Here is a 26,442-nt window from a genome sequence, read left to right as displayed (position 1 = left end):
CTCTGGCAAGTACATGTGCCTTATAGCAAACAAAACTAAAAAAACTAAAAAAAAAGCAGAAATCAAAGAGGGATTCACTCACAGTAATGAGGAGACAAGCATTTTAGTTCAGACGTAATCATTGTGTGTGGGCACCTGTTTTTCAATACATGAAGACAATATGTACTGATCAAAGCAGTGTTAACTGATCCATTATCTCTCCCTTCACTGTGCAGAAGCGACAGACAAAATCCTCTCTTTCAGCTACTCTGAGATACACAATACATTATTGTTCACTAAAATTATCCTACCACGCTATACAACTCTAGAACATCTTAAGAGAAGAAAATCGTTGAGTCGTGTTCAAAATACCAAACGCAGCAATGAATTCTGGACAGAGACTAAAAATGTTTGTTAATTGAATCTTTCCCACAGACCTCATTTCCTGTCTATACTCTCTTACAAATAATGTTTGTGAAGTTCTTAGAATAATAGATGTAGAGTAAGCCTCCGTAAGCCGCTGCGTTGTCTGGAGGGCCAGGGTGACGTTTCAGGTATCCTGAAATCCTCATGGAAGTGTTTAATAAATAAAATTACAGCAATTTAGAATTCGACCTCCATGCTGTAGATAGATTCGATAGATTACATTTAGAGGGCTGGGGAGTGTATCGGTCAGCGTTCTCCAGAGGCAGGTCCGACAGGGTATGTACGGATGGATGTACAAGAGGAGCGTTATTGGCGGAATCGGCTCACACAAGCAGGGCCGCTGACAAAGCCCGCCAGCAGGCCATCTGTAAGCCGGAGTTCCTGGGATGGTGGCCGAGCTGCTCAGTCCAAGTCCGAAGGCCTCACAGTTGGAAGTTGATGACGTAACTCACAGTCACCTGGGAAGGTAGCAGTAATCCACCGCCATTCGCCAGCACCATCTTCTGTGTGCCTGGGAAGGTAGCAGTAATCCACCGCCATTCTCCAGCACCATCTTCTGTGGCCAGACAGGAGAGCTGAATGAGGGTCTGGCTGGAATCACAGCGCCTGCCTCTTCAATCCCCGCGGTGGCACACATGTCTGCAGTCCCCCAGCGTGTGGCATTGCCTCTGATGTCCTCTTCTCAGAGTAGACACTGCGCAGTGGCTCTCACTGGCCCTTCCCAGCATGCTGGCCTTCACTGCACCTGCTAGGCAACAGCGTGGGGACTCTGCCAGCAGCTGGTGTATCTGCTCCAAGTGTGCACCTGGGCGGGAGGTCAGCCACAGGAGGGGTTTGAGGCCCACTGGACGCACGTGCGTTGGACCCGAGCTACACCTTTAGTCCTCTGACCTCCGTGAGCCCTCTCCTACCTGGAGGGTCACAGTGATGTTTCAGCCTCCTGAACTCAAAATTAGTTCACGGTCAGTATCCAGTAGTTCCTGAAAAGTCTGCTCATTTCTTGTTCCCAGTGAACCGTTATCCTGGTGAAAGGCCACAGGTCTCTCTGCGGGAGGATGGGGGGAAAATTGACATTTCCCCTACTAAACTGGGGGTCTTCCTCAAGGGAACCCAGCCCTCCTTCACCCAAGGGATTCTGGGTTTGTAAACAGGCTGGGATATGGGGATTTTCTGAGGGGCTGTGATTCTCTGTTTTTATACTTCACTTGACCTGGACATTTTCTGATTATGCAGATGAAATGATCTAGCTTCCTGTCCCATGTCTGGGAGGACCATGATGGCCTGGACCATGCCATAGGCCACTGCTCTTCTCCACGGTCCAATGTGGTCACCAACCTCCTCCTTGACAACTGAGTGCCACTGCTTCCCTGACGCTCCGGAGTCAATGGCATTTCAGTTTTCCAGTAAGGTCCAGCCCACAGAGAAGGGCAATCCTGGATCTTCTCAGGGACACTGGGGCTTCCCCCACGGGTCTCTTTCTCGAAGATGTCAGCCAAAGGCTATGTCCTCTTGGGTGCTGGAGCTAGTCTTCTGCCAAGGGTCGTCTCTGGTGGACACTTACATGGACTATGTGTGGGGATCGCAGTAGGACGAGATCCCCAAGTGTGTGTGTGTCTTTCTCATGAAAGAAAGAAACCAAACTTACAGAAAAAAAAAAAAAAAAGTGCTACTTGATTTGAATATTTGGGACTCTTAAAAACGCAGCCTCCTGCAGTGGATCATCTCACAGAAAGGTCAACATCAGCTGTTCCATAACCCCACACGCGAAACGAGAAATCTTACAGCTGCAGCCTTCTAATGAGAAGACGGAGGGTGTGGGCACAGGTGTGCGTGTCTCCCTTGGTGACAAAGCATACTGGCCATTTCAAGTAGGGCTGGCATGTCCGAGAAAGCAATTAGGCGCTCTCTGAGTGATGGCGGTAAGGGAACTGAGGTAATTAGGACCGATTAAAGTGAGGGAAGATAAATGTCTTGCCCAAACAGAGGCCGAAGTGGCACAGCCACCGTTACTGTGGCAGGAACAGAAGGAGAGCACGTGGCCTGGAGCAGCCGTGCCACCCCGCGCCTGCGACGAGCTTAAGCAACACGGCTGTTGCAGTGTTTGACCGAAGCCCGCGTGTGCAGTTAGTCACATCATGAAGTATTTGTGGTCAAAATAATGGCTGATCATTTTTTGTAGTTAAACAGTGTGTGGGTTTGTTTTAAGACACTGTTTTAGAGTGGCTTAAAAAAATCTGTACCACGACAACACAATAGACTCTGGGACGTAGTTTCTGAATTTGGAATCTATTCTCTGGTTTTGCAGAGATATTTAGTGGGACTCCAGAATCGCCCTTTTGTAGGCACTCGCCTGTACGTGTAGACACGCCTTGGTTTGCTTCTGGCTGGCCTGCTGTTGTGGCCCAACGGGGCATCCCGAATGTTGCTCTCTGGTGACAGGCATGGGCATGGGCACTTCTTGTGAGATTACTTAGCTTAGGAACGCAGCCAGTGAGTACCCCTAAACGGTGTCTTTGTTAGACCTTTTGTTTTTCCTATAGGCACATGTATGTGCTGGGGAAAAGAGAAAGAGAGAGAGAATGAGAAAGCACCCCCTGGGGAACGATTATGCTGCAGTCCTTCCTCCCCCTTCCTCCTCTCAGGATTTTGGACACACACACACACATGCCTGGCACATTTTTCTAGCCAAAAGGTCCGGGACTCCACCTGCTCAGTCACAGTCAGCCACGTGGGACCCAGCCCTCTGCTTGCTGTACAAACCAGTTTTTAATAGGGTCTCGCTTACATGGACTGCTTTCGTTTCACTTACTATGCTTCAGCTTTTTTTTTTTTTTTTTTTTTTAGGTTGGCAATTATATGCTTAAAAATACATTAGTATCAGGGCCAACAGATGGTGTAATGGACTTCCTTGTAGTTGACCCCTGTTTGAGTCCTGGACCCAGTAGTTTAAAACTTACGCCGGAAACGTGTGTGCATACCCAAAGTCCTGAAAGAGAATGGGAGAGAGGGGATGGTGGCACGGCCATCCCTGCCTGGGGTGGGGGGATTTCGCACTTTCTGTGTCTCTGGTGAGCACATGCACCCTATAGCAAAAATCTCTCCAAAAAAAAAAAATAAATCAGTATGTTCATTTCTGCAGGCTGCAATATAGGAGTTTGATCTGGTTTACATAAATTGTCCCTGGTGTGACCTGGAAGTTTAGTGAGGTAGAGAGGGGACGGGAAAGGGCACAACGCCAAGAGCAGGAGCTGCTGCACCGTGGGAACTAGGTGGGAAGAGAGTGCGGCTTCAAGGTCAGGAAAAGCAGAGCTAGCAGCCTAGGAAGAAGCTCAGATTTCTCGGATTTCTCTCTGTGTCTCTCTCTCTATATGTACATGTATGCATAGCTCCTACATACACACATACGTGCACAGACTCATATGAACACATACACAAAAGGTCTTCAAAAAGTTCATAGAAACAAACGTACTCTGAAAAAAAGCTATACACCAAACTAAAGTTGTAGCTAATTCCGCTTTTCCATAAGCCTTCTGAAGTCCCCTCGTGGATGTATCTCAGATATTTTGCTCCAAGAAACTCACATGACACCCAAATCCTCATGTTTGCTGGCGGTGCCCTGGTTCAGTCTCGAACGTGCTGCCTGCTCCTCTTTCCTCCAGTCAGGCTGTGCTGATAGTAACCATCAGTGCCCTCGATCTGGGGTGGGTCTCCTGGGTCTGAAATCCGCAATGATTTGGATTTAGTTTTAAGAATTTACTTCTTATTCCATTTATCTGTGTTCATTTTCTTTTTTTTTTTTTTTTTTTGGAGAGATTTTCACTGTAGGGCGCGTGCGCTCGCCAGACAGACCAAGAGAGACATAGAGACAGAAAGCGAGAAATCACCCCCCAGGGGGGATGGTCACGCCGCAATCCCTTCTCCTCCATTCTCCTCTCGGGATCTTGGGCACGCGCGCACACGCGCCCGGCATGAGTTTTAAGCCACCGGGTCCGGGACACGAACCGCGGTCGACTACGTGGGAGTCCAGCGACATAGCCATTACGCTAACTGCTGGTTCCTCTGTGTTCATTTTCAGTCAACTTCTTGCCTATTTAAATTCAGAATAATCCACCAACCCGAATGGTTTTTGTATGTCTTCATTTATTTTTGGTGTTAGGAAAAAAAAAAAAATACTGATCAGTCTGTTAATAGATCTGATAGCTTTTAAGTGTAGCACTGAGATGACCCAAAGGCTACATTATGCATTTATAAATATATATATATACGTATATATTAACTTATGTATATACTTTTATATATATTTATATATACCCTTTTATATATTTGTATGCATATGTATATATGTATTTATATGCATTTATATATATTAAAGTTAGTACTAAATGGAAGCTAGCAAAACAAAAGAGGTTTTCTGAAGAAATGGAATTGGAATATTTCTAAATCTTGCAAAAATGGGAGGTCTATTTTTGTATAATTGCTGGTCATATTTAACACCATGTTAGCATCACTAGAGGCAGGGACTCCGGACCATAGGTGGGGACACCCAGACCAGGCTAACTGGACTCTCGCTTGGACAGGGAGCTGGCAGGGGAGAGCCAGCAGTCTCCTCGAAAGCTCCGAGTCTCGGGTTTTTACCAGGATGGGTGCAGGAAACCATGAGGGCATAGCGTGCACAGGAGGGTTTTCTCAGCTCACGCACAATGTCTGTATACGTGTCTTTGTACAACGCATGCTTCATTAGCAGTTTAAATTTATTTATTTATTTTAATTTGACCAGAGAGGGACAGAGTGAGTGAGAGAGAGAAAGTGAGACAGCAAGCCGCCAGAACTGGGACTTGAACTGTGGGCTGCCATGTGGGAGTCCAGCACCCTCAACCACCACGCTACCTGCCGGTCCCTAGCTGTTTAAATCTCCACCCCAGGGCATGGTGTTCAGGGGATAAAGTCTTAATTTTAGGTCCATTCTGGGGCCCTCTGTCTTGACTCCAGAGGCCCTGGCTGACTCAGGTTTGTGCGAAGGTCAAGCCAGTAGTTACTATTTGGGTTCACCCTGCAGAAAGAGAGATGAGAAAGTATTCACTTTTGATTCTGGGAGGCCTGTCTCACCAGGAGCAAAAATTACCTCAAAATGTTTTGTCCCTTGTGGCAAAGACTGACATTCTTTTTTTTTCTTTCAATCACACAAAATTGAACTTGAAAATGAACACAACTGACAACAACTATGTTGAAAAGTGGTTTGTGATGTGGTTTTCGTTTGATATTTGAGAATAAATGTAAGTTCTTTGCTAAATGAAAGTCTGATAGGTAAGGATATAACTCGATTAAAATTACCTTTACTTTGTTCCACTTTCTCGTCTAAGAAGCAAAGGCAAAGAAGTTAAGGATCAAAGGCCTCTGAAGGCCGGGGTAACCGCTGCCCGTTGCACTCCCTGTGTCTCGGGAGGGGCTGCTTTGGAAGGCAACCATTCCGCCTCCAGCGGGCAGCTGAGCCCTGCTGGGATTGATGAGCCAGACCTACCCTGTCTTTCTTTTTCCCATGTGTCCAGCTTGGGGTGGGAGGTAGCATCCTTCCAGCTAAGTAAGAAGCGTCTGAGGCATGTAACTCCTCTTTCTCCCAGCCCCATTGCTCAGGGTGATAATGCTTCCACAGTGTTCCGGGGGACCCAGCCATTCCTGGGCTGAGCATCTTCCATCTTGCTGCCTCCTACAACTCTTCTCTGACTCAGCGAAGTGGGACTCCCTGCCCTTTCCCTAAGAGTAGCATTGTTTTCACTTCTGCAAATGAAAAAGTTTTAGGGTGAGGGAGACCACGGGGTTGGGGTCGCTCTAGGGCTGACAGTGATGGCTGTTCAAGTCTCTCTTAGAGCAGAGGTCCCAACCAGTGACCTTTCTCGTAAGTCCTGTCATGTGTAGTTCATGTAACTCTCATATTTTACATAATGCTAATTATTTTGTTAGACTTGACCTTTTTAAAGAGAGGTGAACCATGTCCTTTCTAAAGGTACTAATAACTAATAAGAGTTCTTTAAAACCTTATAGCTACCATGAGATTTTTTTAAATGTCTCTGATTTAACAAAGGTAAAGAACTATTCGTAATACCGGAAAAGAAATCCTTTTGCAATGAAGAGGTAGAAGGCTTGTATTGTTGTTGTTAACTAATTAAGTTCAAGGTAACAGCATATACTAATGAAACTGAGGAAAATTTTAAATGAAAATAATTTGATTTTATTTAAAATAAGCTAGACTTACATTGCTCATGTGATGGGCCTTAGGTTTAGTAAGTCTATCATCTTTTGTAAAAACACAGACAATGAACTGAGAGCTAAAACCGTGTTTTTGTTTGTTCGTTTCAAATCAACTAGTCTATGCTAGTCCATGAAAAATTCACATCTAGTTTGTTTTGAGAAAAGGCTCTTTCTCAGTCCCTTTTTGTCTGGACTTCCATGTGGCACACTGACCATTGTGGAGTGGGTCTTGGCTTTTGGAGCCGCTTCGCTCGTTTCCAGAGATCTCCGTTGCTGGAATCAGCCAGTGCACAGTGGAATGTAGCTGAGGAGGAGAATAGCAAACCCACGGCAGAGATTACAGACACAGGAGAGAAGAAACGGCTCGTGGAAGAGCTAGAGCTAGGGAGATGGAAAGGGGGTCTGCGGCCAGAGCTGGCGCTGCGTGCTGTGGTGACGAGCTGCCGGACGTGCTCGAGGGCCACACGTCTTCACTTGTGTGTGGATCCTGGAAGGAGGAGGCTACAGGACTGATCTAGGGCGAATGGGGTTAGCTGTTCACGTCTATCTTTCTTCATTGCTGTACTCCCTGTCGAAGGGAATTATTTTTAAATCACTTCCACCTTCTAATATTTCCTAAATGATTCTTTTTTAAAGATGTCAAAACACTATGAGTGCAAAGATCTCCTGGAGCCGTTAGGCCAGTTAAACAGTGCCTGCTTTCTCTTGGCATCGGCTCTATCTGGAGGGTGAATATTTCCTGCTTCCTCTCACCCACGCCTGCTGGAGTAGACCTTCTATATTCTGTCCAAGAAGTCTCAGGAAACAAAGGACAAGTGACATGGGAAACTCATTGTGTTTTAGCAATAATTTTTTCTTTCTGGGTCATATGTTACAATTATATAAGGTATCAGGATGGGAGGTAATGATTTTGCACTAACCCGTTCAGCCAGAGATGAAGGATGGAGACACAGTTGTCCATATGTTATACAAGGTTGGTCTTATGCCTAGAAATAAGCAAAGTTTGTGTCTGTACACGTATCCTGTCCCCTTCCCCCATATTTCACACTGCCTAGAATTCTATTTCTCTCTCCCTACACTTCGGAAAGTACAAAGGTTACTGAGTTGTTATTAACGACATTCATCTACTGTAGATATTGCTGAATGAAGGCAACCTTTGCACCAGTGTTAGGATATTAAATATGTATTGGAAGTGCCTCTTCACTCCGAGGTGACCAAGTACTTTTTTTTTTTTTGATTTGCCAGAGGGTATATTCACTCCCTGGAGAGAGACAGGAAGAGTGAGAAAGTTCCTCCAGTGGGGAATAGTCATGCTGGAGTTCTTTCTCCATCGGAAATTTTGGACCAGGTCAGGACTTGAATCATGCAGTCAGCCATGTGGGATCCAGTCTCCTTAAGCACTGTGCCACTGGATAGCCCTACAAAGTACTTTTAAGACCGGTAGCATTAGTCAGGAGATTTGAAAGTAAGATTTATGCTCGGTTTCCTCTGTGTGTCATCTTGAATGGGAACCAAGCGGATCTCGGTGATTCTACTGAGAGTTCTTGATGCCACTTCACAACATTAGAATCAACTCATATATCAGAATTATCCTTTCAATGAGTACTAAGACCCTATGGGGTATGAAACCCTGTTCTAGGAACTGAGACTGTGGCATTGAACTAAAAATGTACTTACCACTGGGGAGACAGCCCATAATAAGTAAGTACATTAATACCTGTGTAGGAAATTAGGCCCATGTTCAAGTGTTACATAAGACAGAAAACATAAACCGGGGTGACAGGGCACGAGGACGTGGGTCTCCATCAGGCTGATAGTTGGGAGTAACACGAGCTTCAGTTTAGAAGTACTCGTGGAAACGTCAAGTGGAATGGTATTGCGAGCAAAGACTCTCACGTGGAATGTCTTCCATGCCTTTCAGAAACTGAAAGCCAGACAGTGTGATTGGATCACAGCACGAAGGCCAAGAATGGAGAGGGCCACGTCACCCTTCAGGCCTGTCCAGAAGGTGAATAGTGGAGAACTATTATACCTAGAAGGGGGAGCTCAGAGTTTATACCAGTGCCAGGAGGATCTTCTTTGAAGAGTTTTATGGGACCATATGGAGACTAGTTTGTGAGGGTTACACGTGAGAGAAGAGGGGTTACACGTGTATGTGGCTGGGTAAATAATGCGAAAAGGAGGCTGACTTTCGTAGTGCAGTGGTTAAGTGCCAGGCATTTGAAATTGAATTATACATGGCCAGCAGAGTTTGAATCCCAACCCTGGCTGCTTGAAAAACAAGCTGAATGTGTATGGGTGCATGCCTCAAATCTGACGGGATGGAAAATGTAAGGAAGGGGACTGCATCGTAACCATGCCCCATCGGGGGCACTTTCTCTGCCTTCTGACCATTAAATCAATTAATAATTCAAGCAACGAGTCTAGAGTGATGGTGGCTAGCACGGTGATAGGAAAACTAGTACAGAGTAGGGGTATTAGATCTTAGAATCGTTTAGGGACAGAAACTATCAAGATTTACTCACGCATTGGATATTGAGGTGGAAGGGAAGGTAGCACTCAAAGTTAACACCTCCATTTTTGATTTGAGCAACTGATTGGAAGTGGCGATCTTTACTGAGGTGGAAAGATGGAAAGAAAATGAGATGAGAGTGTTGGGATAGGACTTGATTTTTAGACAGATACATCAAATGGGAGACCCCTGTAAGAAATCTACAGGTGCATGATGAGTAAGAAGTCCGGGTTCAGAGATGTCAGGTGTGAGCTTAGGGACCACCAAGGGAGAGCATCTGCTGTGGCTGTGCGCATGAGTCAGTTGAAATGAAGACGCTTACTCTGTAGAAAGGAGCAGAAAGAACTTCTCGAGAAAACGAGCAGCGGTCCAGGGCACCAGCAGGGACGCCGTGTGTGGGTGCTGAGCGTGGGCATCTCCCCTCCACAGCGGTGACAGGAGGCAGAGACACATGTGCCCGTGTCGGTGTCCCCTCAGACTGTTCCTGTCTTCTCGCTGAAAGAGGAGCCAAAGCCATAGGTTGGTTGAGAAGGACAGAAGAGAGAAAAGACACCAGGATAGACCATAAAAGTGAGACGTAAACATAGACAGCCAGGTTTCTGGGGAGAGCGAAGGACTATCGACATTTGTAGTTTTAAATTGAGGGTGGGAAGGTCAGTTCTTACAGGTGCTGTCTCACAAAGGCAGAACACCCAAAGTTCATTAGGTGTCACCCTTCAGTAGTCAAGTAGGACCGGTGGAGAAAGAGAGGGGGTTCAGAGTGTTCGAGGGGTGTTACAGTCATGGAGCAGTGGAGCCACACTTAATGAAGGTGTGGCTTCGGGAGAATGTAGTTCACAGACAAAAATGAATTCTTATTTTCAATGGAGTCAGCACGCTGGTAGAAAAGATTGAGAAGCTAGAAAATCATGTTCAGGAAGTTCCTTTTCCCACCTATAGAGTCCTAATTTAAGTTGTAACTAAATGAATCCGGGACACATCCGGACACATCACAGTCATGATTCTGCTGCTAAGAGGAAGACGGGCTGTGGACCAGTAGTTTGAATTTGGGGAGATTCGCTGATGACGGATCTTTTTGGCCAGCAGACACCGAGGAATGGCTTCGGAGGTTGAGTCCGTGTAAGGAGTTCCATCAGATGAATGGTGTGTGAGATGTCAGTGGTGGTGGAGGCTGGTCCCGATGGTGTGTGCGGTCTGTGGGCCCATGGTGACTGGGCTTCTAAGGGTGTAAAGAGGAGGACGAGGCCGCCACAGGCTCCTGGGGAAGGACGGGCGTCTGGTCCGTCTTGAACGGTGCGGGGCCTCTGAGCGTCACCTTTCAGTGCTGCGGGAGTAAAGGGAAGAGCATACCTGAGGGCCGGCAGGAAGGCTGCCTTCTCTGGGCGGCTGGGTCTGAGGGAAAGCGTCCCCTCATCCGCGGGCACCCTGGGGCACGGTTCGAGCCCGGGCGATACAGAGTCCGGGTGACCTAGTACTCTGTTCTGAGAGTCTGTCTTCCTGCTTGACCCCACACAACCCGATTTTCATTTTCCATCCTGTGTTTTGTTTCATCTTACCCCCCAGACATTCATTTTTTCTACTCACTCAGTATATTACGGTAAAAACGTGATTGTGTTTAAGGAACTAGCCCGATCCGGATTGAAATCACAAATATGCTCATGGCTCACTGGGTGGAGATCGTCCACAATGGAGGCACTTGCGTTCTGGCTGGAACATGCAGGCTTAAGGCAGCTTAGGGCTCAGGCTAGAGCTTCTGCACAAGACAGGAAAGAGTCTGGGTGTCTCTGGAACACCCGGAAGAGACCATAGAAAGGTGTTACCGAGGCTGCCACTGTACAGAGAATACATGAGAAGAAACCTGAGCAGAGACGTTAAATTGAAAAATGTGTTTTGCATTCATTTATTTTGTCAAAAACTGTAATCTAAAATCTCTCTTTGGTAGATTTTACACTGTGATAAAATCTACGTTACCAAACAATTTTATTTTAATTGACTCTATTGAGGAGAATCAAAGGATTGACACTCATTCTTGGAGTCATAGGACAAAACAGCTCACGTGGCTTCAGGAAATAGGGGAGAGGTTAGTTGGAATCTCAGACACAAGCGTCCCGCCAGCTTCACGGGCCGTAACATCTCCATAATGAATTCTTTCTCCATATTTCTACTCGATTTCACTTCCTTGTTAATCCAGCCCGTATTTAAATGCTGCCGTCTATAATAATCGTCTAATTGTCCTGTTTTATGGATATTGTGTAGTCTCTCATGCCACAAGAAACTTGCAGGTGAGAAGAATGTAATTTTTACAAAATTCCTTGAGAGGCTGGCATCTTCGCACTAGCAACGTTTTATAGTGTCAGTGCGTTACACTGTAGTAATGAGATGTTTCTGAAAGGCTTTTATCATTCGGAGTGAATCATTTATGTATAACTTCCTCACGTATTAAACAGTAATAGTTGCACATTCGATTTTGCCAGTGGTCACTTATTCTTTCAGACTTTGTTCTTTCTAAGTAAAAGTGGAAGAAGATTGTTTATTGTATATGCAAGGAATATTTCCAGGAGACTGAACTCTTGCGGTGTTTGTATCTATTTTATATTTTAAACTTGTATTTTGTAAGCATTAAAAATCATCAAATGTGGGTCTATCCATCTGAGGGTAGTTCGGTGTGGACAGATGGATAAAAGCAAACGCAAACTGTCGAGACCTCTGGGGGACACACACTTGGATGTTTTAGCTCCCATCCAGAAAGTCTCCTGGATTAGAAAATACCATGGAACAAAACCAAAATCCAGTCAACTAGTTTAATTTTTTTTTGATTAAACAAAAACCAAAAATGATTTCTTTGCATAATAGAATTGTGAATGTAAGCCAACTAATCAAATAGCCCAAGACAAATAAACAATTTTAGGGTTTGGATGAGATGCTTCCCTTAAAGACTGGAATACGTTGTGTAATTGTTAATGGTATCTCAGCTCTAAGGCCCTTTTCACAGTGTCGTCTAGAACTTATTCTAGAAAGACTTTTGCTATGGGGCACTTGCACTGGCCAGGGAGACAGAGAGAGAAAGTGAGAAATCGCCCCTGGGAGAACGGCTTCACCACAGTCTCTTCTCCGTTCTCCTCTAGGGACTTTGGACATGCACGCACACACATAGTGTGATTTTCAAGCCACCGGGTCCAGGACTCAAACTGTAGTCGGCCCTGTGGGAGTCCAGTGCTTTAACTACTACACCACCTGCTCGCCCAGGTAATGAGCTTTATTAATTCTAGTCAACTTATCCCAACATTTGAAGTCTCTGAAGCAGTCAAGGAGTTATGATGCCCTGATCTGACAGACAGCATCCAAACCCATTTTGCTACCTGATTTACCCAATAGCTTTTTCCCCCCCCTTTTTAACATTTGGGTCATATTTGTTGTCTAAACATACGGCTTTCATAATCAGAATCTTGTCAATTATTGTAGGTATACTACCCAATGATTGTTCCCAAAGACATTTAATCATGTCAACAAAATGGAAAAGAAGGGGCCCAGCGACTGTGGCTCAGTGGCGGAGTGTGTCCCTGCCCTGCAAGGCTGGAAGCCACAGGCCGCCAGAGGAGCGGATCCCTGGGTCAGTCCAAAAGCACCAGGGCAGGCACAGGGGCCCAGGATCTCGAGTCGCTGGAGGGCTGGGGAGGGAATCGTGGTGCGCAGAGACCTGTGCAACGTGCTTCTTTGTCGTTCTTGTTCTCTTCCTCTTTTCTTTTGCTCATATTCACATACTTTGCTCTTTATCATAATACCTACATAAATGAATGAATATAAGGAAAGGGAAGAGTAGAAGTAAGAAAAAAGCAGGCACTGCTGTTGTGTTCTTCTTGGTTTTGAATTCATTAAACTGATGCAGAGGCCATAGTGCCCCCAGGTTCTAACGTGCCAGGAGAGACCTAGATGTCTACCGTGGACTTCCCGCGAGGCTGGGTGGGTGCGTCTCATCCTTTGCTTTTCTCTCTTATCTTCTGCCAGGGTGGAACGTGCTGCAGTTCCTGGGCATGTGTTTAAAACAGGTGAACATTCCACCTACATACATTGTCAATGTGAACTGGTAGATTTTTTTTTGCCTTTGGTGATTTCTTCTTTGTTTATTTACTATAAAGTACTTGTACTTGCTGGAGAGGGACACAGAGAGAGGGGGAGGGAAAGTGAGAAAGCATCCCACAGTACCCTCTCCTCCAACCTCCTCTTACAATTTGGGCAAGCACACACATGCACCCAGAGTGCCTTTCAGTCAGTTGGGTCCAGAACTTGAACCACATGGTTGGCCATATAGTATAAATTGCAATCATATATGGGAAACACACTGTGTGTGTGTGTGTGTGTGTGTGGTATGTGTATAATCACCAGGAAAAATGAATAGAATACTTTAATCACTGGTATGATTGTTTTGCCATTACAAGAAACAATGAGAATATTGTGAGTCTTTCTGGGAGACAATCAGATCAATACTTAAAAATGCTTATTGAGGGACCATCAGGTGGCATAGTGGTTACATCGCTGGACTACCACATAGTCGAGTGCGGTTTGAGTCCTGGAAAGGCAGGTGCCACCAAAGTCATGGTGCACACATGCCCCAAATCCCAGGGGGAGAATGTAGGAGAAGGGATTGTGGTGGGGCCATTCCCCCTGGAGGGTGATTTCTCACTTTCTGTCTCTCCATTGAGTGCATGTGCCCTATAGCAAAAATCTCTCTTAAAAAAATGCTTATTTCTGGATATTGAAATAAGACAAGCTGAAGAGTGTAAAATTGCTGTAACACTAATGTAAAATATCTTTGATGTTACTGAGAGAAAACCCTGTTGGTTTTGCTGGTACCATTTTCACCATAGACTAGGAACAACCTCTGAAGACCCCGGACTGATGCGAATGAATCCTTGCTGGCCGCAGCTAGGAGCCGTGTGCAGATCACGCTCAGCACACATTTTGCAATGGAAATGCTGCTTGAGGCTGGATATTAGAACTATCACAGTGCTACCTCACACGTTGAAATCTTAATGGTCCGTAGACTTGCCGCAACTGCTCACTCCCCCAGTGAGTGCTTTGACTGTTACACGACTGGGCCGTGTTTGGCACTGCATGCTTTATGGCTATGTTCTGCTAAATATATTCCTCTCTAAAAGCATTAGCATTAGAAAATATTCATGTTTTTAGGTTTGTGGTTAGAAACTACCTCAGATCAGTTTTATTCTCATTGTTTTGTAACCTGGTTGAACATGCAGCATCTCCCTGTTTGCTTAGTAAACAACTGATTTATTTTGTCTTCATTAGATCAATTTCACATGTTCAACCTCAGTAACAAAAATTCTGCCATGAGCCTTTCGTGTTTTTCTAAAGCACCTTTGATAAAACCCTGTCCTATAGCCAGTCTCACAGTGTCTATTGCCTTTCCTTTTCTTTCTTTCTTTTTTTTTAAGTTTATGTTTCAGTCTTCTACGTAAACGCTGTATGTCTTTCCAGGGATCTGAAGCTTCTCGTCTATCACAACATGGAAAACACTGCAGGATCCTCCAGACATTTCTATGTGGAATTTTACAGTCAGTTGTGGTGGAGTGACTACCTGCCCTGCAAAGCTGGAACCCATAGGGCCGACCACAGGTGCCGGTCCCTGGGTCAGCCCGAAAACACCTGGGCACAGCACAGGGCCCAGTACCCAAGGCACTGGAGGGCTGGGGAGAGGGATCGTGGCGTGATGAGACCTGTAAAAGGTGCTTCTCTCGTAGTTCGTGCTCTCCTTCTCTTTTATTTCTTTCATATTCACCCACATCGTTCTCTATCCATTGATCAATTTTACATGAATCCTTTTTATGGAAACTTACCAAGTTCCTACTACAGTTTAACCATTCGGGGAGAAAATAGAGATGTTTAAAGTCACTCTCAAATCTATATTTATAAAACTGACCTCACGAGGTTTAGACCAACAGTGTATTTAGGTGTTTCTAATTTTTTGTTACTACTTTGATTTACTTATTTGCATTAAAACATTTCTTTCTCTATAAAAGTTTTTGTTTCTCTAATGCCTCAAAATATTAAATATAATATGAATTACTCCTCCTCATCATTCTATCAGTGGCCAAAGTTCAGTTCTACCTGACCGAAGCTGTTAAGTCCACATTGTTGTGTAGCTTGCCCGTGCTAAAAATTTAGGACCTCATTGTCTTCCATCGCTAGATAATAGTGCACATCCCCTAAAGACTTCTCCTGCCCGCATCCTTTTTCTGATATAAACCACTCTAAAACTGGTCCCTTAATGAATAAATTTTAATTCCCACTGTGGCCATAAGATCCATTTGCCCCAACTTCACAAATGGCAGGTGCACGTCTGCATGGGCTTCCATGGGAACTGCTGCACGTCACCCCTCCGCTCCCCACGCAGGCTGTCTGCAGTGGCTTTTATCAGCTAGCTCGTAAGTTTACACATTTTCTCTCGTCTCCTTCCAGAATTTCATACTTTTTATACTTTCATGAATATGAGACTATTTTATATCATTCCAAGGTTGGTGAAGCCTTGTTCATTTATTTATTTTTGCTTGTCTTCTCTCTCCACTTCAGTTTGGGTAATTTCTATAATCATGTCTTCAAGTTCACTCGTATTTTCTTTTGCAATTTTATTCTCTTGGATTCTTCCAGTGATTTTTAAATTTTTCATGTACTATGTCCAAATTTGAAAAGTATTGTTTTTAAAATATCTTCCATGTTATTCCTCATGATATTCATGTGTTACTTTAAATCCTTGTTCATATTATAGAAGCTGTTTTCAAGCCCTGATTTACTAATTATGTTACCTTTGCCATTCTTGAATATGTTGTTTCTGACTACATTTTATTTCAAAACAGTTCATATTTGACAGCATCTTTGCATGCTTAGTATTTTTTATTGTTTGTACAATATCATCAATGATCCATTGCATTTTTCTTCAGTTCGCTTTAAGAATGTGGCAAATGTGGCAATATATTTTAGCCAGTAGGTATGTGTCCTCTCAATGAGCCTAATTCTTTCAATATTTGCTTATAAACTTAGTTGGATTGAGACTGGATTTGCTTTATGTTTTGGGCTAGTCTGTTAGTGGTAAGGGATTCTAGTTGGGAGTCTCTTCTGGATGCCCTGTGTCGGCTGCGGCTCTCCATTCTCGCTGGTGGGAACTCTGAATTACCTCCCAGCCCTGTGAGTTCTTGGAAGTGATCCCCACCTTTGCATTTTCTGGAAGTTGTCCTTTGCTGGACCTTTTGGACTTTCATCCAACATATGCACTGATTAGTATCCCACCAAAGCATAATTCCCTCTTGTTTTGTGTTCTACCCTTCACACAGAGCCCTTTGGCCTCTCTAAAATCCAATTTCTGTTTCTATCCAATTCACGAAGACTGTAGGGCAATTTATGAGTGTGCCTCCCACTTCAGGCCAGAAATTACTTCCAAGAAGAAAACTAAGGCCATTCTAATAATCACCTTGCTTGTTTCCTTCTCTCAGAGATTATAGTCCTATGCTGAGTAATTTGTGTTGTTTAAAAATAACTGTCTTAGGCATCGTGTTCAGTTTCATGTGTGTGTAGGGGAGGAGTTGAGGGGCACTAGGAGTTGAGGGGCACTGTCTGTGTCCACTTTCTCCATCCTCACTGGAATGGAAGTTGCTGCATCAGGTTTCACGGTGGTCCCCATCACAGCTGCTCTCTTGGCTTTGGAGCTCTACGCCATGCCCACCAGTCTCCCCAGGGATGACCGTGGATCCTCCCCAGAACTCCCAGGGAGAGAGTCACATTGCATTGTCCCGCTTACACGCCTCTCGTGTGATCCTCTAAGTAGGTTCTGTGCACTCCTCGCTTCTAGTTCTTCCCCACGTAACACCGGAAGAGACTTAAAAACAAATTCTTTATGAATACGCACGATGTCCACGTTGAATGTCTGCACTCCCTGGCGGAAACTGAAGGACTCAAAAGCTTAGCTGTAGAGATGGTGACGGGAGATACCAGAAGCAGCCGAGGGACAACATTTGTGAGAAAGTCTTTAATGAACACGAGTGTGTGTAAGCAGGGGGGAAATGTTACTGGGTGTCCCACAGAAGAGCACACAGAATAAATGATGTGAGACATATTTCAAGAACATACCAACTAGTACAGCTATTATCAAACGTGCAAAACACAGTGTGATGTTCAATGCTGGGAAGATGAACCTGTGTATAGCCTTGATTTGATTATTTCTTATTGTATGCATACTTTAAAAACCATACTGCACCGTAAAGATCTACATCAAAATATGTAAGCCAAGACTCCTAATTTTAAAAAAATTGACATTATGGGTACCTGCATAGGATAGAAAAGGACCTGCAAGCCCGAGGAATAGCAGGGGCTTGGAGTAAGCATACAAAGAATGGGTAAATGACCATAAACAGGTCATGTGGCCGGAAATAACAGCTGCAAGTCGCTAAAACAGCCAGCCAGTGAGAGCAGCCAGAAAGATACGATGGATGTGCTGGGTTCATCTTTTCATTCCCAGTCTTTAACACCGAGTTGCAATTCAATCCTCTTTAATCGCTGGAAATAGTGTGATTAGAAAACAAACATGATTCTCATCTTCTAAGAGCATATGGTTTGGTGGGATAATCCATGTTGGCAAATGTAGAAATAATATACAGTTGTAAATTTTAATATGTTCGATGAGAGAAGAATATGTCATACTAGCAGAGTGTAGAGAAAAATGCCATACGTGAGAGTCTGAGGAAGGACTCTCGGGGCATGATGTGAGCTTGGGTTTGAAGGGGGGATCCGGCTCCATGTGTGAGAGACTGAGGAAGGACTCTCGGGGCATGATGTGAGCTTGGGTTTGAAGGAGGGATCCGGTGCTGCTGCTTCTTCTGTTGTATTCCCCAAACCCGGATTCATGGCGTTCTGTCTGTGAACCTCTCAGAACTTCTCTGTCCACGTCTAGCACTCCCTGACGTTAGGGTGACAGTCCCCTGTTTACCTTTTCCTTCTATAGAATTTCCGCGAGAGCTGAGACTCTGCGTGTTAACTCTGCAGAGCATGTTTTCTTTCCAGACTACAGATGTCACTCTTGGCTCAAAATTCCTCACTGAGGCCCTGTTGCCTTCGAAGAGGACCCCACAAGGCCCATCACACTTCCTATGTTCGCCTCTCTGAACCCACCCATGTTGTAACCAATGCTTTGCAAAAATTCATACTCAGCCTCCCGGGGACAGCGCTGCCTTCAAGTTTGGTTCTCGTGTGTTCATGTGAGGACTGGAGTCAGGCATAGCTGGAGCAGAGCCAGGTGGTCTCGACTGCTCACGTGACTTTAGCGTTCCACACGCTTATCCAGTGCCTTATCAGACAGGAGGGACAATGACAGACGTAACAAAAACTCTTGCCTTGGGTTAGACAAGTCACCTGTACCAAGAATGAGCACAGATGTGCACAGGGAGGGGGGATGTCTAACTCTCCTCATCAGAATCAGCCAGATTCCTGCCCAGGCAAGAGGCTGTGTTCTCTAGAAGAGTTATTTTAAACATTAGTCTTTACCAAAACAGTGAAGTTCAATTTTAAACCATCATGTTGGGTGGAATGTTCACTGTTATTTACCTGAAGGCTGATAACGGGTGTATAAAAGCTTCACATTTCTGGTACAGTGTTTGGGTGGGCTGAAGCACAAGGTTGAAGTTGACCCCATGGTGGGTCCAGGATTCATGTCTGGAGACACCACGAGTATGCTGGACACACATGTACCTGTGATCTGGCGCTGGCTCAGGCCAGAGGTGGATTGTGGCATCTGGACCCCGTTGGGATACATCTGTCTGCCTCCCTCTCTCTCTCATGTGAAAGAAATAAACTTTAAAAATAGAAATTGTTGGGGCTGGCAGTGGTGTGGTGGTTAAGGTGCTACATGGCTGACTGCGGTTTGAATCCCGGACCTGGCAGCTTGCTTTCTCACTTTCTCTCTCTCTCTCATTCTCCATCTCTGGTCAAATTAAAAATAAATAAATAAAATTAAATGAAACAATTCTTTAAAAAATTTAAATTGCTATAAACTATCATATTTGCATAAAACACTGAAAAGGTAATGCTTCTTTTAGATGTAGTAGCTGTTTTCAGGCAGAAATACAAAGGGCCATATGTGAATTAAAGTTCAGTACAGAAATATGACGACAGGCTGATGGTTGCTTCAGCTGCTCCAGTGGTGCCGGCCATGCACGCATTTCACATACGCGGTGCCGATAACCCTGTTAGACTCCTGCAGATGTAACCTCTCTCTCTCTTATTTATTTCGGTTGTTTATATTTGTAGGTTTTTGCCATAGTGTGTGTGTGTGTGTGTGTGTGTGTGCGCTCACGAGAGACAGACAGGGAAAGGGAAAGTGAGAAACCACATGGGGGATGGCCATGCTGCTGCAAATTCCTTCTCCATTCTCCTCTCGGGATCTTGGGCACACATGCACACGTGCCCAGTGAGATTTTCAAGCTGCCAGAACTTGAACCACAGTTGGCCCTGGGAGTCCAGTGCCTTAATCACCACACCACCTGCTGGCTCCATCCTCTTTATTTTCACATTTCTAAACTTGATGTGATGCAATATTGTTTAAATAATAATCCATTCATTGAATTTTATCTTTGGGAGGTAAACTGACACAACAGCAGCTTTTAACAAGAAAGGAAACAAAGGCTTTGGGACGCTCCAAGATGTCAGAGTATTGACGCGGTTGGTGTGGGTGGAGCTGGGACCACTTCCTGGGACACCCCCGGCACCTCACATGGCACCAAGCTTACCGGGTATCACCACTGAAGGTGCGACTTGTACACAGCGGTGTCATTCCACAGAGAAATGCGTTCTCTGACTGTCACATGCAACTGTCAGTCATCTGTCCAGTTACAGACTCTCATGGGAGAGTGATCAGCAACCCTCTGTCTATCTGCAATGCATTTCGGATCTATATTAACGTCAATTAGCATGTGCGTCTACTCTCAACTACTGATTTTAAATCATTTGTTTTACATGTCTCATGTGAAAATATAGAAAAATCAAGTTCTTCCAATCAATCTAGTCACTTTTCTGTCTGGTTTTACTTTATGGAAGACACGCACACGCACGCACGCACGCACGCACGCACACGCACACGCACGCACGCAGAGTTGATGAATTGAGATACCTTTCATCATTATTTTAATTTTATGTGTAATGGCTTTTCTGCCAAAACCTTAAGCAATACATTTTTTAAAACGCTATATCCTGAATCTGTTTATATCTTGAAAATTTGTGATTGCTTTGTGTCTGACAGTGAAGGAGTGGCACCGTGGGTAGTGGACGTTTTTATGTGACAGACTGGACAGGTTAGGAGGGCAACTGAGGTGTCAGAAAACAATTAATTGTAGTCAACATAAAGCTGTAAAAAAGAATGTGTTCTTTACATGTGGCCAAAGAGCATCTAGCACTGACGAATTATAATATCATAAATACAATTAAGTTTTAGGTGGTTTAAAATAAATACATAGTTTTCTCCTGTAGAAATTTATGAAAAGAGTGTTTGACAGTACCCAAAAAAGGCATGGACAGGATATGATTAAAAAAATACTGGTCTCTCTCTCTCTCTCTCTCCCTCTTTATCTTTCATATATGTAAATGTGTTGTCAAATCATCTTTTTCGTTTGTTTGCTAAAGGGCTCGCATACTTGCCAGAGAGGGAAAGCTAGGAAGCACTCCCCAGGGGGATGACCACACCACAATCCCTTCCTCTTCCTCCTCCGAGGAGTTCGGGCACACACCTGGGGACCTGGGGGGATGTTCAGCCTGTGGGTCTGGGACTTGCACTGTCTACTCAGCCTCGTCCCTGTCCCTTTAACCTACATGCCACCTGCCGGTCCACTTAATCCTTTAAAATTGCTAGGTAACCTTCTCTTTGCCCGTGTCCCGGCATTAAGTTCTGCTCATCTGTGTTGCCAGTTGGTTGATACAGTGAGTGTGGCAGACAGAACTCTTCAGATTGCTGTTCTGATCACTTGGACACAAGGAATCTCAACAACTTCACACTGATCTTGCAGATATTCCCAAGGCATTCAATATAAGTAAAAGATTTGGGGATTTCATTTGCTATTTTGCAAGACAATTTAACAGTGCCTTGGGGATATTTTTTAAAATCAGCAAAACTGGAAACAAAGTTGTTTGATCTCCTCATCAGATCAGCACTCTGCATCACAGCCCTGCATTTTTACCTGGACGAACTTTGAGGGAATCCCTTGTAATGGATATCTGCAGCCTCATGGACTCCTTTTCCTTCTGTTACTGACGTTTGCTCCCCACTTTAAAATGAAGAGGGACCAGCAGTTAGCGTAATGGCTATGTCACTGGACTCCCACGTAGTCGACCACGGTTTGCGTCCCGGACCCGGTGGCTTAAAACTCACGGCAGGCGCGTGTCGGCGTCCGCCCCAGGGCTTGGGTCTGGCTGAATCATGATCAGAGGGCTGCTGGTGAGGAAGAGAAAGAGGACAAGAAAGAGAAAGCCCTCCATCTTGCCAGGACCTGGGAATTGGAAAGAATGAGACAAAGGGATAGAATAGAAATGGACACAGGCAGCCTGAGCCTGGGTAGCCCAAGCAACCTGTGCCGCCCAGATGAATCTGGACGTCTTTACTTATAGTACAAGGAGACATTACACATGTATGTTTCATGACACTTCATGGATTAGTTCCCAGGTTACAGACAATGAGAAGCAGTTAATAAATCTATAAGAGATTAGTCATACCAGGGGCAAGGTGTATCCCTTGGTGGTAATCCCATCTAGAGTAAATCTCATCTTCCTTTTTTAATGCAGAGAACTAGCTGTTAGGTGTGGGGAAGGAGCTAAAGAACTTCTCTATAAGGAGTGTGCCACCACACCCAGAGAAGTCTAAAGAACCTTTCAGATGCAGAGCAAGGATTGGATTTTACTATTTGGGGTCAAGATGTTTCTTGAAGTCCATCAGATGTGTCTGTTGGAACGCCCCTAGTAATTTCCACCCTTGCTCTGTCTGCAGCCAAGGTCAGGGAAAGACAGGTTACAAGATTCTGCCAAACCCCAAAAGAGCATGTGGTGTTTGCTCAGCGCATGTCCCCACAGGCGCGTGTGCATGCGTGCCCAAGATCCCGAGAGGAGAATGGAGGAGAAGAGATTGTGGCGAGGCCATCCCCCCTGGGGGGTGATTTCTCACTTTCTGTCTCTCTGCCTCTCTCTGCCTGTCTGGCGAGCGCACGTGCAAAAACCTCTCAGAAAAAAAAAAAAAGAGCGAATACTGTGTGGACCACCGCCCTCAGGCCCCCATCAGTACTCAGGTCAGACATGTAGAGCGGGTTCAGGCCACACTCCTTCCCTACAGGAGGCGAGGTTGGGAGAGTCGGTTTCAGCACCCTGGGGATTGCGGCCTGCTCCATCTTAAAGCCAGCTGGGGACCTCCCAGGTCCTCTCCTCCCAGCTGGGGACCTCCCAGCTCCTCTCCTCTGCTTCTGTCCTCACCCTCTGCTGCCCGCGCCCCCCCTCCAGCCTCCTGCTCATGGAGGCCTGCGGGCCTGCGGGTCAGAATAACCCCACCTCCAGTCCCAGAGCCGGCCTTTACCACGTGGGTCGCGTAGGCGGGGGCCTGCGCTCTGGACTGAGCGTCTCTGGAACTGTCCAGCCGCACCTTCTGGAACCTCGCGGACTGAATCGTTCTGAAAACTCAGCCCCCACCGCTCTGAAAACTCAATGCGTTTTTATACTTGGAAGCTTGCCCCGGTGACACATCTCATTCGACAGCCCGCCCGACTCAGGCAGCCAGAGTACTGTGCCGTTCTTTGCGCGGCATTTTATTTTTCTCTAGAGAAATGAAAGTCACCTGTGGTGTGAGAGCCGCCCCTTTGCATGCTGAGTAGTATGGCTTTGTATGAATCCAAGTCGGTGGGTTCTCATCTGCGTGGCGGCCGGGTTTGGGCTACGATGAACGTTTCTGTGAGCGTTCTGCGAATGCAAGGCCTCGGGTGGGCAGGCGTGCCCTTCGTGCTTGGGAAAAGCAGTAGCACAGGATTGGTGGAGAGTGGGATACACTGTGTTTGTGTGGGTGCCCCAAATCCTGAGAGGAGAAAGGAGAAGGAATTGCAGAGTGGCCATCCCCCCTGGGGCCTTCTGTCTCTGTCTCTCCAGCGAGCACACATGCCCTATAGCAAAAAAATCTCTCTTAAAAAAGAAAAAGAAAAAGTATGCATGTCTATTATGGAAAATAGATAATGATGGATAAGTAAAAATCCATCATTTAGGCAGAAGTTGTGTACGTGTGTGTTTAAATAATGCACCAGGCAGCCTATGGTTGACAGATAACCGGAGACAAAGGTCTTACACTATTTGCCAAAACAGAGAGGCAGGCTAGCTGTCGCTCGTAGAGGTCAGCTCCTGCCTCTTGCCCTGAACCAGTTTTAGGAACCTCTAAGCAGGCCAGGTCAGCGTTCTCTTTGTGTCTTCCTTCTGGTGGGTTTACTGGATATTTATTCTATAGCAGCATGTGAACTGAAGTTAAACTCTCTCTCCCCGTATACTAAACTCTTTCTCTGGCCTATGGTAAACGCCTTAACCTGTGACAGTGGGACACAGTCTTCTGCCCTCTCTGCTTTCCCTGGCTGCAGCCAGCTCTCCCGACACTCATGACAGATGTCACTCCTTTCCCTTCCTGTCCTGACACTATTTAAATGGATGGGTTTAGAATCCACTAACTGCCTGGGTATATTACTTACTTATTTATTTATTTTTGAGATATTTTTGCCAGGGCACATGCACTTGCTAGAGAGACAGAAAGACAGAAAGCTAGAAATCACCCCCAGAGGGGATGGCCACATCACAATCCCCTCTCCTCCTGAGATTTTGGGCACTCATGCACATGCACCTGGTGTGAGTTTCAAGCCTCCAGGTCCAGGACTTGAACCACAGTCAGACATATGGGTGTCCAGCAACACGACTATTACACCATCTGCTGGTCCCTATTATGATTATTTTGTGACAGTTTAATGATAGTTTGGGAATTGCTTATCTAGCTGCCCCTCTGTCTGTCTGACTTTCCAGCAGACTTACTGTTTCTAGGGACCGTGGTAGTTGGCAGTATATAAATATAAATAAACATAAATGAATCCATTTTAATATTTTTGATATATTCTATCCCACTGGATAAATTTGAAGTGATTTTAGTTCCACTGGCAAATTCTGACAGCTCTCTTGTCCATTGAACTTTTATTCCACTGGGTAATTTAGGGGGATTTTTATTGGGTTTTATACATTGGGAGCTTGTGTTTGAAAAAAAAAAATAGCTCTAAGTAAAGTTCACATTCCACATGCTCTGGCTTTCTTCACACTCCTGTCAGAGGGAAAAAGTGTATTGATTTAAGCAGTTAACCCAAGAGCGTTAATTGGGTGAGCGTTCTAGGTGACGGATTTATCGAGGACTGTGAAGACAGGTCTGCGTGAAGGCAGACGCTGTTACTTCTCTTTTCCATGGAACTGGCTCAGATGTAGACTCTGGTGTATTTCTACCCCTATAATACATATTAATTGCAACACAGATGTCAAGAAAGGGTCTTGAGTAAGAATTTATCTCACCGACATGCAGAGAGATGATCAAACATTATTTTTGTTCTGTTTCCTCATTATATTTCCATTTTCTCTCCTCAAATAGTTATAACTAGATTTATTCAGTGATTCAGTAATTGCCAGACTGAAAATAACATCAGAAATACAATCTTTTGCTGTTGACTTCAAAAGAATTCTATGCCTATAGTAATTAGAATAAAAAAGAATTATTTAAAAATGTTCCGTTTTTTGAGAAATGCTTCATTAAATTGGAAGTGAGCCTAGTCGGTATCTTTCTCTCAACAGGGTGTAGGACCAAATGTAGAAGTCAGTTATTAAACTTAGTCAAACCAAGTACTAGGGTGGAAATACTAGATTTTTCCATTTAGCATACATACCATATACAGGCAATTACTATTAAATGACTAATTCCATGTTCTTTAAACATTAAATTAAATATGAAGCATATATTAAATACAGAATTTCTCCTGTTTATAAAGCAGTTACCAAGAGCATTATCAAAATTCAAATATTATTTTAAAAATAATCTCCTTTTTGTTAAATGTGAGAATGTTTATATAAATTCATGAAGATTATTATAACATATTGTTAGACAAATTAATTGAATATTTCTCTAAAGTTTTGGATATATATTAATTCTTCTATTATTAACATTTGTTATGCTACTACAAGAACACAATGATCAGTTAACAATTTTAGGATTCACTCTTTCACATAGTAACATCTGTAAACCCAACACACATTTATAAAGGATGATATGCCGCAATTTCATTGGGTGCTTTAAAATTTTTATTTCTGCATTTTGCAAAACATAATAATTGTTCTTGGCATAGACGGCACCCTTAGTTTCATTAAAAATGATATGGGCTGGGCTGGTTCCGTGGCCTAGTGGGTAAGGGAGCAAGAGCCTCATGGCCAAGCAGGTGGTTTGAATCCCAGCCTCAGCAGCTTGAAACCACCAGACCCCTGTGTGTCTGGGTCCCAAAGCCCAGCGGGGAGGACAGATGGAGAAGGGGCGTGGAATGGCCACGCCCCAGGGAGGGGGCTTTCCCTCGCTGCTCCTCTCTCTAGTGAGCACACACACTTTTTGGAAAATCGTTAAGAAATGGTATGGATGCCAAAAGGAATTGTTTCAAAAAAAAAAAAAAAGAAAGAAAGAAAAAAATACATGCATTTAAAGAAATACATGAATTTACATGGGGCCAATAGGCGGCATGTTGATTCAGGGCACTGGACTCCCACATGGCTGACCGAGGTATGAGTCCCAGACCTGGCGACTTGCTTTCTCACTCTTCTCTCTCTCTGTCTCTGTCTCTCTTCACCCCTCCCTCCCTCTGTCCCTCTCTGGTAAAATTTAAATAAATAAATAAATTTGAATAAAATAATTTAAAAAATACATGAATTTACAAATGGCAGCTTATATACATAGATGAAATGAAAATATTATTTAAGGTATTAATTTTATTATAAATTAGTTCAGATCATATCCTAAATAGACCTATATTTTTAACTACTTTATGCATAGGTTCAAATATTGTATAGGTATCTTGAAAGATGCATGAGGTACATTTAAAATTGTATAAAAGACATTCTATTATTGAAAACTTATAACTTTGAAAGACTAGTGGGATAGGGACCAGCAGTTAGCATAATGGCTATGTTGCTGGACTCCCATGTAG

This window comes from Tupaia chinensis, unplaced genomic scaffold, assembly GCF_000334495.1.
Source record: "Tupaia chinensis unplaced genomic scaffold, TupChi_1.0 Scaffold000191_1, whole genome shotgun sequence".
Classification (NCBI taxonomy): Eukaryota; Metazoa; Chordata; class Mammalia; order Scandentia; family Tupaiidae; genus Tupaia; species Tupaia belangeri.
This window is presented reverse-complemented; position numbering follows the sequence as displayed.